This window comes from Triturus cristatus, chromosome 6, assembly GCF_964204655.1.
Source record: "Triturus cristatus chromosome 6, aTriCri1.1, whole genome shotgun sequence".
Lineage (NCBI taxonomy): Eukaryota > Metazoa > Chordata > Amphibia > Caudata > Salamandridae > Triturus > Triturus cristatus.
The window spans coordinates 823,907,837-823,925,495 of record NC_140589.1 but is presented as its reverse complement, the minus strand read 5'-3'; the positions used below and the strand labels follow the sequence as shown (position 1 = coordinate 823,925,495).

The 17,659-nt window shown below is 46.4% G+C and overlaps 1 protein-coding gene across 2 annotated transcripts in view; it reads right to left on the bottom strand.

Moving 5' to 3' along the window:
* Positions 1-17,659, bottom strand: part of LOC146817933 (centromere protein H-like) — a 232,619-nt gene that overhangs the window by 147,254 nt on the left and 67,706 nt on the right. The window lies entirely within an intron of this gene.

Sequence of the window (17,659 nt, the reverse complement as noted above, 5' to 3'; positions counted from 1 at the left end):
CTGTCTGGTATTGTGGTATTATTTGATTGCCAATTATCCATGCCTCTAGCTCTTTCAGAAGCACTTTTGCATATTCCTTCCCGTCAACGTCTAGTAGAGCAATTAATCTGTAATTCTCTGGCTGTGAGGCGTTACCTTTCTTATAGATCGGTTGCAGAATGGAGCCTTTCCACGAGTCTGGTACTCCTGAAGTTTTGTAGCAGTGGTTAAATAGACAATACATGTGGGGGGCCCAAAAGGCCAGATCTTCATTAAAAACGCTTCCCGGTAACCCGTCAGGACCTGGAGCCACGTCCTTCCTTATGCCTTTCAATGTGTTCAGGATTTCTTTTTCGCGGAGAATGAGAGCCTCATTCTCATGTCCTTCTGGACCATAGATTTCAACTACCGCGGTTTTTATCCTGTATTTATCCTGGCCGACGTATAGCCTTGTTGCATGGGCTGCCCATTCTTCGGCGGGTCCCGCGTTGTGTATGTAGCTTCCACCATTGAGGTTGTTGACATACCTCCAAAATTCCCTGCTCTTCCTTGAAGCAAGCAATGCATATATGTGTTTCCATTTATCGTCTATGATGGTCTGTTTCAAATGCCTGATAGTGTTTTTATGCGATCTTCTGGCTGCTTTCAGTAGAGATTCTGACATTGAAAATGTTTGCTCAGATGCTGATGCTCCGCCAAGCGACACTGTTTTTTGCTCTCTTTAAATTTTTTCAAATTCTTTGAAGTCAGCGAGGTTGGCTGGCCCATAGCTACGACATTTTCCTTTGTGTGCCAGTTGTTTTCCTGAGGTCATAGCTTTGGATAATGACAAAATGATTTCCGACCAATTCATCTGTGGTCTGTGGACTGATTATGCATGTGGCCTGTTTCCAGGTGTTATATTTCTCTTGGCTTATAGGTCCCCATTTTATGCGTTTCTTTGGTGCGGTATCAAGGTTTGTATGAAGCTTTTTTCCAGCAGTTAAATGTTCAAAGTGAATTTTTGTGCTTATATTGACAAGGATGGATAATGGGTGGTGGTCACTCGCGGTAATGCTAATCACCTTGTAGTCTTCACACTTCCTCAGTAAGACCTGGCTCAAAAAGATGTAGTCCAGCGTGGAGATGCTTAAGTGGTCAAAAATTTACAGGGGCCTAAGCGCGAACTACCACAAATAGCCAAAAAAAAGGCTTAGCACAGGAGGGGGAAAGGCCTAGCAGCAAAAGGGTTAGTTAAGATTCAGAATTGCTTTGGTTTGTTTTTGCTCAAACCCTGGTTTGAATCAAAAGCCGTTACCGTGGCAAAAATGAGTGCATAGTCGTTAGAGTGATAACAAGAGACCTTTTCGACAGCTTTTGTGCGTTTCCGGCATCAGTAATATTCAGTTATCATAGAGCACGTGCCTTAAATGTACAGGGATATATGGTAGGCCCCCTGTATTTCCTTAACTGTGTTTTTATCAAGCAGCCCTCTCTAATGACATGCATTATGTTTGCTAAACCAATGTGAAAGTCTGAAGACAAATGATACCTTCTATTGCACGTTTCTGGTGCTGCATATAAATACTATTTTAGTGCAGACCTTTGACAGCATCATAATCTGCAGAATCGACTCAAAGTGCAAGATTATTTAACCGATTACGGCATTAAAGAGATGAATGTGACATCTTAAACAGGGGCTCGAGAAGGCCCTTTGTAATTGGCTGCAGCTCATTTGCTAACCTTTCTACTAATACAAATTCTTATAGTCATTTCAAAGGCCTACACCTCTAGTAAAGAAATGGCGATATATCCAAAATGCATCTTCTCAGCTCTAGTTCCCCCGATATAAAGTCACTGGGCTTCATCATTGACCAGAAACTCAAACTGAATTAACTTATTGCTTAATTAACTACATGTGCCTCCTGTCAGCTTTATCTACTCAAGAAACAGAAACATTCAATCCCGCATTCAGACTTCACAATGGCAGCACTGCCACTTGTTCTCTCGGGCAAAATCCCGTGCTAAAACGTTCACCGCTCAGAACTACACTATGATGCTGCCAGGCTTGTCACTGGAGGCACAATATGTGAACTTCACTATTTCCATTTTAAGACAAGTCACTGGCTCTCCCTCGAAGCCAGAACAGACCTCGATATTACGTGTGAACTCACAATGCAATCCACGCTGAACCTCCCTCCTAATGGAGGCTACAGCCATTTTCATGCTTTGGTCAGAAACTATGAAACTTGATCTATTACCACATCAGACTTACCCTGATCTACTGGCTTTTTGGAAAAAACTGCACCCCTTCAGAGTATTCCGCACTGGCTAACTCCTCTATCTGTTCTCCCTTTCCCCCTCTCTTCTGCTGTTGGTATCTTCTGTGTTAGACTAACATGTTTCTTGTAAAGCGATGTGCTCCTCTTGGGAGATGTCCATGCTATAGGATTAGGGCATTGTTTTTAAAGAATCAAATATAGGCAATATTCCATGGGAGGGACAAACGCAAGAGTGACAAGGTGGGACACGAATCAAAAATACTGACATGAAAAACCATCCAATGGTCTTGGAATGGAAAACGTTTATGCTTACGCAGTGCCCTGTGTAAATTAGCATTCGTTGCACCATTTTCTTTTCAGCCTGTTCGAAACTGATCTTGTCCAATTCCGAGAAATGTTCTCCCTTGACTTTCAGTTTCTGAAGTTTAGGTTTTGTTTCTGTAATGAATACACTGTTCATATTAGCGCATACCTTTCCCTTTAGATAGAGGCCCCCTCCCACTTGTCTGGTGGCGGGCCCAGAATGGAACGACCTTGGACTATGTTAGTTTGTGTAAGATACAAGAGTGGAAACCTTTTTTTGTATTTCACTGTTCAGCTGCTTTTGCCTGGAAATTCCACTGTGGGCGTGTTCTTGCCCAGCTATGAAACATACATAATGTATCTTTATGCTTATTGGCTTCAGTCCTCTCGGTAGCTCTCCTAGCACCTGTACAGATGGGGCTCCACTCTGAGTGCATAAGAATAAACAGTTATTGGTTTGTATTCTCTACTGTCTGACCGACTCTTCATTTGGTACGGAGGCCGAGAGGTGGTCATTAGTGACATTTTGGGATGTTGGAACGCCTGTACAAGGGTTTGAGGACAGGGATTGTGCAAAATTCAGGGAATGATGAGGGTCTGTTGGTGCGCTCTGGAGTAGGTGAGGATGAGAAGAAGGTATTAGCAAGACAGACTATGAAGTGGGCTAGCAATGTGGTTTATAGCACTGAGGATATTTGGCAAGCTGTGCGTGAGTTTGAGCCTTTTCTTCAGCAGCATCTTCAACACATGTCTGCAACATGGATAGACCTTTGGCGCACGCTCATCAAATCGGAGGCCCCACAAGTGCTATTTGAAATTCCGTCTATGTAGCTGATCTAGCACCAGGACAGGTGCTCGCAAATATTGCCACTATAGTCTCCTATAGAGGTCGATTGAATGATAAGAATCCCACTAAAATGACTCTGTTCCCTATGCATGAAGTCCATCCAATATATCAAACACAAATACCCGAGTTGACGGATCGGAACGGTCACTAGACCCGCCGTAGTTGCTCGCTTCCAGGAACAATGGGTTTATACTCCATGGAAAATAAGTGAGGTTGTAGCCCTTAAGACTACTCTGCCTGATCCTAGGAAAAATCCCACTACCTATTAAAGGAATCAACAGTGGCTGCCTCTTCTACTGTAATGACTCTTGCTGATATTTAAATGTTTTTTGGTCTTCGTGTTCCGGTTGATATTTGGAGATAAGCTACACTCAAGATCATGTTGCAGAATTGGGCAGTACATGGGACTCAAGATCATGTTGCAGAATTGGGCAGTACATGGGATGTGATTCAGGGACGGGATCAGGAAAGAAAGCCAGGAGATAAAACCTGTGCTGGGATACATGTTTTGCCCGGTCTTCTTATTACATACATGCACACACATATTCCACCTAAGAAGGTAAGTTGGGACAGATTGACGGCTTGTCGACAGAAGAAGGATGAGAGTGTTTCTTTACTTGGTTTGAAGACACGTTTTTGGATTATGGTGGGCAGGATATGTCCACTGAAGGGGGAGTTCGTTTGTTTGTTGATAGGTTCGTAACTAATCTTTTTCCTGAAATAATGACTTGTTTGCAGGCGTCTGAAAGTACTTGGTCTACGTCTTCCCCTTCTGTTATTTTGAATATGGCCCAATATTATGAACATCGAGATCAGGAGGAGAAGGATAAAACTGACAAAAAACATAAGGATTTGAAGACAAAGGTGTTGTTGCAGCAGGCATATTGGGGTAACACCAGAGGGCAAGGGGGTCGTTCTAGACAACTCCCATGTATTAGACGTCAACGACACCTTTCGGGCAGAATCAGTGTGCGTATTGTAAGGAGGAAAGACACTGGTGTAGCCAGTGCCCTGTGCTTTTACAGAAGGTTGCATCCCCTACAGGACAGGGTTCTGGTGGTAGAGGCTGTGGTACCGACAGAAAGCAGAGTGCTGCGGCTCCTGGGGGTCCGTTCTAGGGATTATTTTGATGCCCGGAGAGATGGACAGTATTATTATAATGATGATTATGACATGAATGATGTGACAGGTATGTCTTATAGCTAGGACAGCCAGGGACAGGGTGAGGGACCAGTTCAGATACCTGTTGATCAGCGTGGTCCTTATGTCACAGCAGAGTGGCAAGGCTTGACTAAGGAATTTTTGGTGGTTACAGCTGCGACAAAGAGTTCTGTTTCTCGACAAATTGTCCACGGGGCGGCCCTGTCTGGCCACAATAACGTTTCAATTGGTTTTTCAGGTGTACCGGTTGTGAACCCCATTTCACACCCCCTTGCACTAACTGGTAGTCCTTTCACTGTGTAATCTCCATTCTTTTATTGGATTTGAAAATAAATATATATAGCGCATGATTGCCCTAAGGCATCTAGGTGCTGCACGGTAAGTTGCCAGAAAAAAACAGAAAGATGAAGAAATTGTTAGTGAACAGCCAGGTTTTTAGTGCTTTTCTGAATGAAGCAACGTTGAGCTGTTATTTATATCGGTCGGGAGTGAGTTCCACAATGTCACTGTCCCCAGAACAAAGCTTCTTGTTAACATCTAATTGTGGTGAAAATTTGATGGGTTTGGATTTATTGAAGAAATTACTTGCTACTATTTATTGCTACCCTGTTGGTGTTTATATTACTATGGGTCCAGATGTGAGTACTAGACAGTGTTTATCTCAGGATGCGCCTATTCCAGCTGAATTTGCCCGGGTACCACCTACACTATGGGCCACGGGTGATACAGATGTGGCTCTGTTGCATATACCACCAGTTTCTATACAAGTTAAAGATAATGCTATTCTGCCCCGTATTCCTCAGTATAAAATACCGCAGGCAGGAGAAGGGGCTCTTCTTTAGATTATTCAGGATTTGATACGAAAGGGAGTAGTTGAAGAAACTTCTGCCAACATTTGTAATAGTCCTATTCTTCCGGTCCTTAAGAGGACACCCTCGGGTCCCTCTGAGGCCCTTGATGTTCATCGCTTTGCGATTGATTTGCATGAGGTTAATTAAATAATATTTCCGCAATTTCTGGTGGTTCCTGATATTACTACTTTTTTAACAATGATTCCATCTACTGCGAAGTTCTTTTCTGTTATTGATTTGAAAAATGCATTCTTCAGTATTCCTGTACACCCAGACAGCAGGTATTTGTTTGGGTTTACACTGGCCAGCAGAAGCTTTCGGCTCTGTCGTGCTCCTCAGGGCTATACAGAGAGCCCTAGTATCTATAGTCAGGCATTAAAAAGTCAGTTGGATTCACTATTGCTTCCTCCAGGTAATGTATTGGTGCAGTACGTTGATGATCTGTTGATGGCTTCTGATACAGAACAAGGTTACAAAGACAGTACAGTCAAATTGCTGTTGCATTTGGCACATTATGGACATAAGGTCTCTCTTTCGGGGGGGGGGGGAGGGGGGGTGCTAGATGGCACGTGACCAAGATGGCCACGCTTGTTTGAGGCTCTGGTGGTCCTGGAGGCACAATCAGACATTTTCCTGCTCAAAAGAGCTAATCGGCCAGCCAGACGAGTTCCCATGCCATCGGACTGTCTCTGGCATTGTTCGTGGAGATTTCTGGGGCTGGACTGTGAGTCCCTGCAAAGCGGTGCTGAGTCCAGCCCTGCCAGGACGGAGATGAAGAGCAGCAACGCCAGACGTGGGGCCGGAGTGGTGGTGTTGGGCCTCTCTTCCGCCCGGCGCGAGGGCGATGTCCCCTGCCTTACCTGCTGCGGTGCAGTGAAGGTGGGACCCTCTGCCTCCCAGACGAAGGCGGTGACTGCCATCTGAAGATTTTAGGCGGGCTGATGAGCCGCATTGGACCAATGGGCGAACACAGATTGTGGCGCTGCCCGGACCTGGCCGTGAGTCTGGGCAGCAGACAGGGGGGAGGGAAAAAAAAAAAAACACCAGAACCGTCGAGGTAAGCCCCGTTTCTATCTTCCCAATGGCCAAGAGGGAACGGGGTGGCAGCGAGTGTGGTGGGCCCACTGAAACCCAGCCAGGCACCAGCGCCCTGATAAAGGGAGATGTGAAGGGACCGGCTCCTTAGACTTGATCACTCCGCCGGACCGCTGAGCATAGTAAGAAGAATGCATACCTGCGCTGGTGGTGGGGTCCCCCTCCGTGCAGATGGCGAGATACCGCCCTTCATCAGGTGAGGCTCGGGAGGTGATGTCCCCTCGCCTGTGGCCCTGGGGTAGGCCACGAACGGTGAGGCAGCCCCTAGAAACAAATCTTTGTGTGAGCCTGCGTCCCCGGGCCTGAGGACGAAGAGGCTGGGGACGCAGGTCGATAACGTGGGGAAAGCCCAAGAAACCTGTGGATCCTAACGGGCCCTGTTGCCACTGAGACTGACGTCCCTCGACCAGATAGGCACAGCACTCACGCCCTGGACCCCGGGCTCACACAGAGTGGCAGTACTCAACGCTTCAGTGAAGGAGTTGTGTTACAGACGACAGAGCAGCCATATTGTTTCTCCCCCTAAACCAGGTGATCTTCAGAGCGAACATGGCACGATCCTACACTAGCCAGAAGATACCACAAGCAGACTGACTGTCTGGTGCTCCCGGATGTGTATGGTGGCCGCTACTCTGACCCTGGGGGATACAGAAGTGCACGCTCGGGCAGGCTGCGGGGGTCTCAGTGGTGAGCCAGAGACATAAGAGGCCCTGCGACTGCCATTTAGAGTAAGTTCTGGCCACGACAAACCCTGCAGGATGGGCAAAGCTTATCCTAAATACTCAAGACTGCCCTTCGAGGTGCGCCGCAGAACGGAGAGGAATTACAATGATCCAGAACTACCTACCAGCCAGCCAGCGGGATGACGATGCGCACCCTGAGGAGGCGGATCTCAAAACACTACTAGCCACTATGAGGAACAGCCTTACTGCCATTTAATCCAAAATGGACACAATGTGCAACCGCCTGGACTTTATGGCCCAAAAGCTTGAAAAACATGACATATGGGAGAAGCGGATAGTCGAGTCTCGGACTTGGAGGACACAGTATCCTCCCATCATGAACAAAAGGCACAAATGGATAAACTACTCAAAGTCATAGTGGCCAAGAACGAGGACCTCGAGGCGCGTTCCCGCCGTAACAATATCCGAGTGTTGGCAATATCCGAGAGCGTTAGCACTGGGAAAATGGAGGAGTATATAGAGAGGATGCTGCGCGACCTCTCGGCGCAGATGGTGGTAGAGCGAGCGCACTGGTCCCTGGGCCCCAGGCCACCCCCGGGGGCACCAGCCTGGCCTATTATTGCCAGACTTCTTAATTACAGGGACAGCGACACTGCGCTGAGACTGGCACATGCAAAATATCTCCTCGTGCACGAGGGGCATACAGTTGCTCTGTACCCAGATTTCACCATGGCTGTCCAGGAGGCCAGGAGTAAATTTGCACTGGTGAAGACGAAACTGGTGCAAGCGCAGATAGACTATGCAATGTTGTATCCTGCACGCTTACAAATAACACCAGGGGAAGCAGTACTTTTACACTACTCCACAACAAGTAGAGGATTTACTGCGTAAACTAAAGAAGCAGATGTCTAGCTGCGACTGACAACCTCGAGGCACATCCGACCTCCCAACTTTCGGACAATGATTGACTGTGCCCCAGAAAAAGGCAATGCAGGCAACAAGGTCTATAATTGAGACTGGGGACTACTATGGGTATTATACCAATTTTTCAAAATGTTTCAGCCTAGGCGCCACCACTATACAGGATACTCTCATCCACATGACCGCTCCATGCCCCATGGAGGGCAGTGGTGAGAACTGATCTAGGTTCTTTGACTCCCGGACCCCCCACCCCCTCTTACTTCCAGACCACAGGGAGAGGGGCAGCGGGTCTCCGCGCCCTCTACCGTTACCCCCTAGGGTGAACCCCACTAACCACAGCAGTGGTCTTTTGTTTATTCTTTAATTTTCTGATCCACACCTAGGCGAGGCCCCTGGAGAACGACTCTCCGTTGCCACCCCGTATCCCTTCCATCTCTCTCTTCCCCTTTCTGCGAATCTTGACTTAGTCCTACTCCCCTTTCTCCCCTCTTCACTCTTGACCCTTCTCTCCAAACTCCCCCCCCCCCCTATTCCCACCCTAGGAGTACACCTCGAGGCCCCCTCCCCCTAGCTCCAGCACCTTTTCCCCCTCCGCTCTGAGCCACCCCGCGCTGCTTTCCCCTCCCCCTCTATTTTCTCATCTTCCCCAGGGTCTACGCAGCCTAGGTCACTTTCTTTTCAGTTTCAGCAGCAATAGTACTGGTTTTGTTTACTGTGTTTTTGGGACAAAAGGGTGGGCACAGCCTTCATGACAAGTTGGGGATGTGGGGAGGGGAGGAGAAATGTTACTTGTTACATGTACTGCAATGTACCACACAGCATATTGTAAGGCACCTACACCGAGAGAACATAACAAGACACTACTAGACAATACTATCCAAGCCCGACATGCCCACGTTGACATTCCATGTAGCCCTCGCAGATCGAACCTTTGGATTCCCGACACCCTGGACAGATGACTGGCCCTGACACCACTTCCACAATACGCCTACTCACCTGGAATGTTAGGGTATTGGGGTACCCATGCAAGCGTAGACTAATCCTGGCATACCTTGACAGGCACACGATCCAAATTGCAATGCTTCAGGAGACCCACATGGATCCCAAACGACTGCAGAGGTCCGCCATTAGATGGGCGGGGCACAGTTGTTTTGCGTCTACTTCACTTATTCTCGTGGCACAACCATACTAGTTCATTAAATGGCTCTTTACGTCACAGATGGGAGCTTCTCAGACCAACAGGGTCACTATTGTTTAATGTGGGGAGCACTTGACTCACATTCGGTCACTCTGGTCAGTTGCTATGGCCCAAACGTGGACTGGACGATCCCATGTTTTTTACCACGTTATGGGGGGGTTGTAGATGTTGGATCTACTCAAGTGATAGGGGGGGATTTCAGTGTCACTTTGAACCCGATGCTAGATAGATCAGCACCACAGCCTAACCACTATACTCTGTTTCAGCGTCAAATGGGCAACATTATTAAAGATTCTGGCCTTATCGATGTCTGGAGACACCTACACCCGGAAAGCAGAGAGGGTACATGCCACACTATGGCCCATGAGTCATGGTCACGGCTGGATTACTGGGTGGTTACCAGGGGTCTCAGCACCTGGTTAATTGGGGCGACCCACCTTACAAGCACTCATTCTGACCATTCCCCAGTACCCTTAAACATATCGCCGCCGTTGACACACACTCCCTACATAAATTGGTGCTTACATCCCGCTATACTGCTCGATACAGCCTTTCGAGCTGAAATGGATCAAGAAAGACAAGTTTTTTTTTTAGCGCAACCTGGGCTCGGTGGACACTATGTTAACGGTAGGGAGGTGTTCAAGGTTACTGCCCGGGGACTCTGCATCGCTAAGGGAGGGGGGTACTCAAAGCTTTGCGACAAACACTCACTCATTTGGAAAATGAAATTAAGCTCATTGAGGACGACATAACTCGCTCGCCATCCCCCCAGAGTCAGGCTTAGGGATAAGATATATGAATATCGGAACGAGGCGGACAGAGAATGCCAATTCCGAAGGAAAGTACTTCAAAGCCCAGTGCTATGGCGAAGGTGACCTACTAGGTATGGCGCTGGCTGAGCAAATTAGTAATCCTAGATTCTCGAACTATGTACTGGAGCTGCAGACTCTGGACGGGGAGAAAGTTAGAAACACTACAAAGATACTCAGCACATTTCAATCCTTCTACACGGCCCTGTACACCAAGAGGCGACAGCAGTCAATGTTCCTATTATCGAATTTAAGGCCAGTGGCCCTGGGGTGGCTAGGAGACTCTCAGCGGGAATTCCTGTTCGCCGAGTTTGAACTGGATGAAATTAGAACTGCCATAATGCAGCTCCGTTCTGGGAAGGCCCCTGGACCGGACGGTCTACCTTCTGATTTCTATAAGGCATACATAGAGCATCTCGCCCCCCCATCAAAAATTTACATGAGCAGGCCTTCGAACTAGGAGAGCTACCACCTACAATGAGAGAGGCGAACATCATCTCGTTCCTTGAAACCCGGTAAGTCAGCAGACAGATGCGACTCCTGTAGGCCTCTCTCCATGATTAACTGCGACGCAAAAATATTGGCTAAGGTCATAGCAAACCACTTAAGTCTGCTAATGACGGCGCTGGTGCTGCCAGATCAGGCGGGTTTTGTCCCGGGTCGCACCACCTCCCGCAATCTTCGGACCTTGTTCGCTGCAATGGCGGATATGGACCCGGACCTTGAGGTAATTTGTTTATAGACGCCTCAAAGGCGTTCGACTCGGTGGAGTGGGATTATCCGTTTGGCATCTTGCAGCACATGGGGAGCCAGACATTTTTCTGAAATGGATACGGTTGCTCTACACGCGCCCGCGAGCGAGGGTGAAAATGGAGCCAGCTCACCCTGGTTTGGCATCACAAGGGGCACCCTTCAAGGATGCCCGCTGTCACCACTATTGGTTGCCCTAGTAGTCGAACCGCTGGTTGCCAGACTTAGGCAGCTACACAGAGAATGGGACATAGAATATCCCACGCGGCACGTATTCATTTTTCTCTATGCGGATGACATTACGCTGTACTTACGGAAACCACAGATCAGCCTTAATCCCATTCTAAGAGAGTTTGTCGTATTTGGAGAGTTGTCCGGTATAAAAATAAACTGGGGGAAATCTCAATTGCTTCCGCTTACGGACGTCGTGCACCCTTACCCCCTGGATTATCGCATTGAATGGTGTCATAGCGAAGTTAAATATCTGGGCATTACTATTGTCGGAGATAGTTCAGAGTTACTGCGGGCCACTATGAAAAGGTGATTGACCGCATCACAGAGTCGGTGGACAGATGGATAGCATTGCCTCTGTCAATGGCAGGAAGGCTCTCCTTAATGAAGATGGTGATCCTCCCTAAACTCTTGTACCTATTTATCAATCACCCTACCCGCCTGGATTGGCCTTTTTAAGATCCTTAAAACTCAAATGATCCACCTTGCTTGGGGCAGAAAGCAGCTCAGACTGAAATGTGAAACACTGATGCTACCCTATATGCAGGGAGGCCTTGAGGTCCTGACTTTGAATTATATTATTTAAGTGCGCAGGCACACTATGCGGCGTACTGGTACCATCCGCCTCCCTTTATGCCGCACTTAGCAGTGGAGCAATATTACACAAAACCCACCCCGCTGTCTGGATTCATTGCCACACAACCAAGGAAGAGTGAAGTGTACTCCACCACTGTGAAGTACACGGTGGAGGCGTGGGGAAAAATAAATAAATCGGGAAACGGCTGAGTGTGGAGACTCTATATTCTCCCTCACTCCCGGTCATTGGGCATCCTGCCCTGGGGGTCACCCAGGAGCCGCGATGTCGACAACTCCTTAATTGGCTGAGCATAGCGACATAAGGGGACTTATACCTAGGCAGGACATTTCGCACCAAAGACCATTTTTTTCTTGATATGGAGCAGGGCCCGATGGATCTGTTTGTATATGTTCGATTAAGGCAGAGTAGAAAAGCAGCTACCCCTGGCTACCTCGCTGAGCTCCCTACAGTGAGACCATTCCACAGATTACTTCAGAATACCAGCCCCGCCCATGTGGTTTCCCTTATAGACCACAACACACAGGGAGAGACTCACACACATACAGGGACTGCCAGGGCGCAATGGGAGCAAGAGATAGGGGGAACCATTAGATGAGAAGAAATGGGGTTACTGCTGTGAGCAGACAGGCAAGATTTCTGCGAATAGTAGATTACGAATTATTCATTATAAATATCTTCAATGCCTGTACTGCATCCCGATCAAACTATTTAAGTTTAAGCTGCGTGACAGCGATGCTTGTGCGGAAGAAGGCGGGATTCCTACACTTAGCTTGGGAGTGTGCTGCAATACAAGTGTTCTGGGATGAGGTATTGGAAGAGCTGGGGCAAATGGCTGCGACAACGATTGCGCACACACCACTGGTGGCTCTGTTAGGCTACACAGATGACATACTTTGACATACCGCAGATTCATTGCATTAGGGCTCCTGTTAGCTAAGTGGCTAGTGGCATGCAAGTGGGGCAGAGTGTGGGCTCCTAAATTTAAGGATTGGCTTACTGATCTCCTCATATGGCAGTAACAAACATTAAAATACGCATAACTGCTACCCACTGCCTCTAGACCGAAGGACATTTGGGATACTTTGCACACGTACCTGCTTGCACATCCGGAGGTATCTGGCGGCGCGACCGCCCCCCGCTCCCCACTGACCAGATGGACTGAACTGACGGGACTTGGGATCCGTAGCTCTGCCCTCGGACACACACAATCCTCTCCCCAGGAACGGCATACTCCCACAGGGCTTGCAACTAGGTGTCGGGGAACTGTGGATTTGGACCCGCAGAGATGGTTTACTGCACAGCTACCACACTTTGATGTCATTAATTCACGTGATGGGCGATGTAATCGGTCTTGACGTTCGCAATAGAGACCAAAATGTCATGTTTGTCTTACATGTTATTATTGCCAATTATTATGCAATCTGATCTCGCTGTGTGTTCATTTTTTTCTGTACTCAAGACAAATTAATAAAGGTTTTTGAAACTTAAAAAAAAAAAGTCTCTCTTTCAAAATGTCAGTATTGTCGACAGGAGGTCACCTATTAAGGTCACCTACTGTCAAAGTAGGGTAGGAGGTTGACCCCTGAGTGCATTAGAACTATTGTTAAAATGCCCATTCCACAAGCTCAAAAAGAAGTATGCGCTTTCATAGGTATTACTTCCTACTGTCGCCAGTGGATCCCAAATTACTTGTTACTAATTAAACCTTTGCTTGCATTAACAACAAAAGCAGTGCATGAGCCTTTGCCATAGTTGCCCGAATTTCAGCAGTCTTTTGAGCAATTAAAAACTGCGCTTTGTTCTGCTCCTGTACTTGGCACACTGAATATTAATAAACTGTTTGTGCTCTATGTTCATGAAATGGCTGGTTACGCGCTTTCTGTCCTAACACACAAATTTGGGGATAAACAGAGACCTTGTGCTTACTATTCTGATGTGCTATCACCCTGTCACAAGAGCCTTCCTGAGCTGTCTGAGTGGTTGTGGCAACTTCAATCAGATAATCGGCTGGACAGACTTCACAGTTATGGTACCCCATGCTGTGGGTCACTTCTGACAAAGACACAGCACCTCACCAGTGCACGTCTTACTAGTTATGAATTGACATTGTTTGCTAAGCATATTACGATTAAAAGATGTGCCGCTCTGAACCCAGCCACTTTACAACCTCTCCCTTCTGAGAATGATGCAGTTGACAAACATGACTGTATTTTCCGGACGGAAGAAGAGACAAAAGGATGGGAAGTCCTGACTGATGTTCCCTTATCTGACCCTTAAGAGAAACTATATGTCGATGGCTCTTGTTTTAAATTACCAGATGGCAACACCACTGCAGCTTATGCTACTGCTACGTTGCGTACATTGATAGAGACATCACAGGTCCCCTATCAGTCGTCTCAAGCTGCTGAGCTTGCTGCCCTCATCCGAGCTAGTGAATTGAGTGAAGGACTGGTTGCCAATGTTTATATTGACAGCCAGTACGCATTTGGGGTTGTGCATAATTTTGGGCAACTCTGGGCAGAGAGAGGGTTTCTTACCTCGCATGGTACCAAGATTCAGCATGGGCACCTTATATTGCGGCTTTTGTCCGCTTTAACCCTCCCCAAGACATTGGTAAAATTCAAGGGCAGTGCCCATAGAAAGGTTACTGATTATGTGGGAAGACAAAATGCCTTTGCAGATCAGGTAGCTAAGGAAACGTCCCAAAGTAAAATGAAACTTATGTTTGTTGCAGGTCCAGCTAGGTGGGTTACTGAGGATGCTATGTTTTAAAATACCCTTGAGAGTGTAAAGGAAATACAAAGTGAATCCACAAATTGAGGAATTAGTGAGATGACAGGAGAGTACAGCACAGTTGAACGAGGAAATCTGGCAAATGTATGGGGTGTCCCATGCCCTCGAAAGTATTCTGATATTGTGCATCCTGTATTGCTTCATTATCTTGGCCAGTTAAAAGAAAGTTTACATTCTATTCACCAACAGGTGCGGGAGTCCCTACCTCCTATACCAGAGGGTCCCGGCCATGACATTCAGCCCGGAAACTTTATTCTAGTGCAGAACTTTCAGAGGAAGAAAAGTCTGAAGCCGTGCTGGAAACGTCCTGAGCAGGTTCTGTTGGTGACACAGATAGCTGTAAAGTTTCCTGGTCGAAAGAACTGGGTGCACACCACCCACTGCCGGAAGATTACTTTGCCATTGCCATATGACCAATGGGTCAAAGAGGGTGTCGGCAACACCAAATGTGAGCAAGTGCCCAGGTTTGTTACTTTTAGTGATGCCAAGTTGACCTGGACACAGACAGATAAGGAGAATGACGATGTTTTTAACGAGGTTGTCCCATCAGAAATTTGAGCTATCCAAGAGCCTTTGTTCATTGATCACACAGTGCCTGGGAGTACCAGGTACAATTTGGGCCCTCGGCTGGGATCTACTGAATCCAAGGAGAAGAAAGATTAGGGATGGACTGTGCAATGCAGGTAGTGCTGAGAGACAGCACCAACGAAATTAATTAAAAGAGTGGAAACTCTTGCATTTACGTTGCCTTTGTTGTTTGAACATTAGTTAGGGAGAGAAGAAATATACTTTGAGGGTATATCACCTTTATTGACGTGGGATAAATTAAAAGAGCTTAGGACAGAGCAAGCTCCACCGCCGGTGCTCAAGAGCGCCAACCTATTGATGGACAATAGGAGCCTGTACCAGTGAGGCTCGAAAGTACACAGGGAACTTGGATATTTTCTTGCATCTTTGAATTCATTATGCATTCCTTTCGTAGAAAGGTTGCTGAGGCGGAGCAGCCAATGGGTCTTTTTGCACAGTATAATATGATGTGGACATGGAAAATTAAAGTAATATGTGTTGTTCTTTTGATTCTGCTGATAATAATTCCTGGTGGGGTGTCATGGGTTTTGGAAAATGATCAATGTGTGCCATTACGCAGCAAGGGTAAGGTTATGTCTTCGAGACGAAATAAAAGAACAGCCCTAAGTAATGTATTCATGGAGACACACAAGAGGTTCTTCGGAGAGGAGACCGCTTGTTACACCTCTGAATCGGTCACTAGTTTGTGGACTGCATATCCATTGTCACTTGTAAATTATACCTATACTTGACCGCCTCAGTTTACAGAAGTTAAAGGAGTGTTTGGTTTTGGTTATCCGAGGCCATGTTTATACCATAGAAAACCACTGAGGGTGGGTAATCCTGGTTGTGATAACAATACATATTGCAACAATTTTTATATGGAAAACAGAATGTCACATTGGTGGGTTGGCATCACAAGGAGTTGATAGTCCCCCCGAGAGGCCGGTTATTATCCTGCTTGCTGCCCTATTGTGAATAGCACTGATACTTCGCTGTACATAAATTGCTCAGGAATAGTGTTGTACAAAAATACGATCCCTTTGGTGAATGACAAGGATCCAAGTACTTTCTGAATGAACTCCAGGTATGCAGGAGTGGGTTATGAGGGACCGATTTATGCACACCCAGGGTTTTCTTCTTGTCTAATGGGACGCATTCCAATGTCCACAATGGTACAAATGATGTAGCCCTTGGAATGGTTTTGGCTTTTGGTGTGTCTTGTAAATATGCCAAGCCTAACATACGATGGGTTAAAAGGACCCTGGCAAAAGAATTCTGTGAGGGAGGGACTGATATAGAGGTCAATAATTATAGTAATTTGGATCACTTTTGGATACATAAATTCTTCTATTTTTATATTGGGTGGTACTTCCATGGCCCGGGGTGAAAAGGCTAAAGAATATTTTGGATGCAAGCCGCAAATTTTATCTAATACCACAGTGGCAATTTGCGCGACATCACCTCTGAATTGGAGAGTATGCAGATGTATTTGGAACAGAGCAGATATGCAGTGGATTTTATTCTAGCCAAGAGTGGTGGTGTATGCGTGGTAGTTGGCGATCAGTGTGTAGTTGGGATCAAGAATATGGAAAAGAATATTACCAAACACATTTTAGATATCCTTGAAAATGTCAAGGGAATGGAAAGTGTGAATTGAAGTTGGTCTTATTTTGGCAGTTGGGGCTGGATTCTTGAAAAAGCGATTTATCATTTTGTGGTATTGGTGCTCTGCTGTGTTTTGGTTCAATGTCTTCCCTTTTGTTTCTTCTACTGTACCACTATTCTCACACCTAAAAAGAAGATATCAATTCATGACACAAATGCAGCTATAATGATTCAAAAGGATGTTGAGGATCTGATGAATATCGATGAGGGAATATTTGAGAATTCATCTCTTCTTGCTGTTTCACTTTCTTATGCTGATGGTATGGAGTGCTCATAACTGTACCTTAATGTAACAAATATTACTGCTTGCAATAAAATATATATATATATATTTTTTTAATTACAGTTGAAAATGTTTTAGCTCATGCTAAAAGGAGGGTCTGTTAGAATGGAAATGGTTTATGCTTACACCGTGCCCTATGTAAGTTAACATTCGCTGCACCATTTTCTTTTCAAGCGCCATTATAGGCTGCTCAAAACTGCTCTCATCCAATTCCGGGAAATGCTCTCCCTTGACTTTTGTTTCTGAAGTGTTAGATTTTGTTCCAGTAATGAATACACTGTTCATATTAGCGCATACCTTTCCCTTTAGATAGAGGCCCTCTCCCACTTGTCTGTCGGCGGGCCCAGGATGGATCGACGTTGGACTATGTTAGTTTGTGTAAGATACAAGAGTTGAAACCTTTTTTTTGTATTTCACTGTTCAGCTGCATCTGCCTGGAAAATTCCATTGTGGGTGTGTTCTTGCCCGGCTATGAAACGTACATAATGTATCTTTATGCTTTTTGACTTCAGTCCTCTCTGTAGAACTCCTAGCGACTGTACAGAGGGGCCTCCACTTTGAGTGCATATGAATAAACAGTTATTGGTTTGTATTCTATACTGTCTGACCGACTCTTCATTTGGTACGGAAGGCCAAGAGGTGGTCATTAGTGACCCGGGTG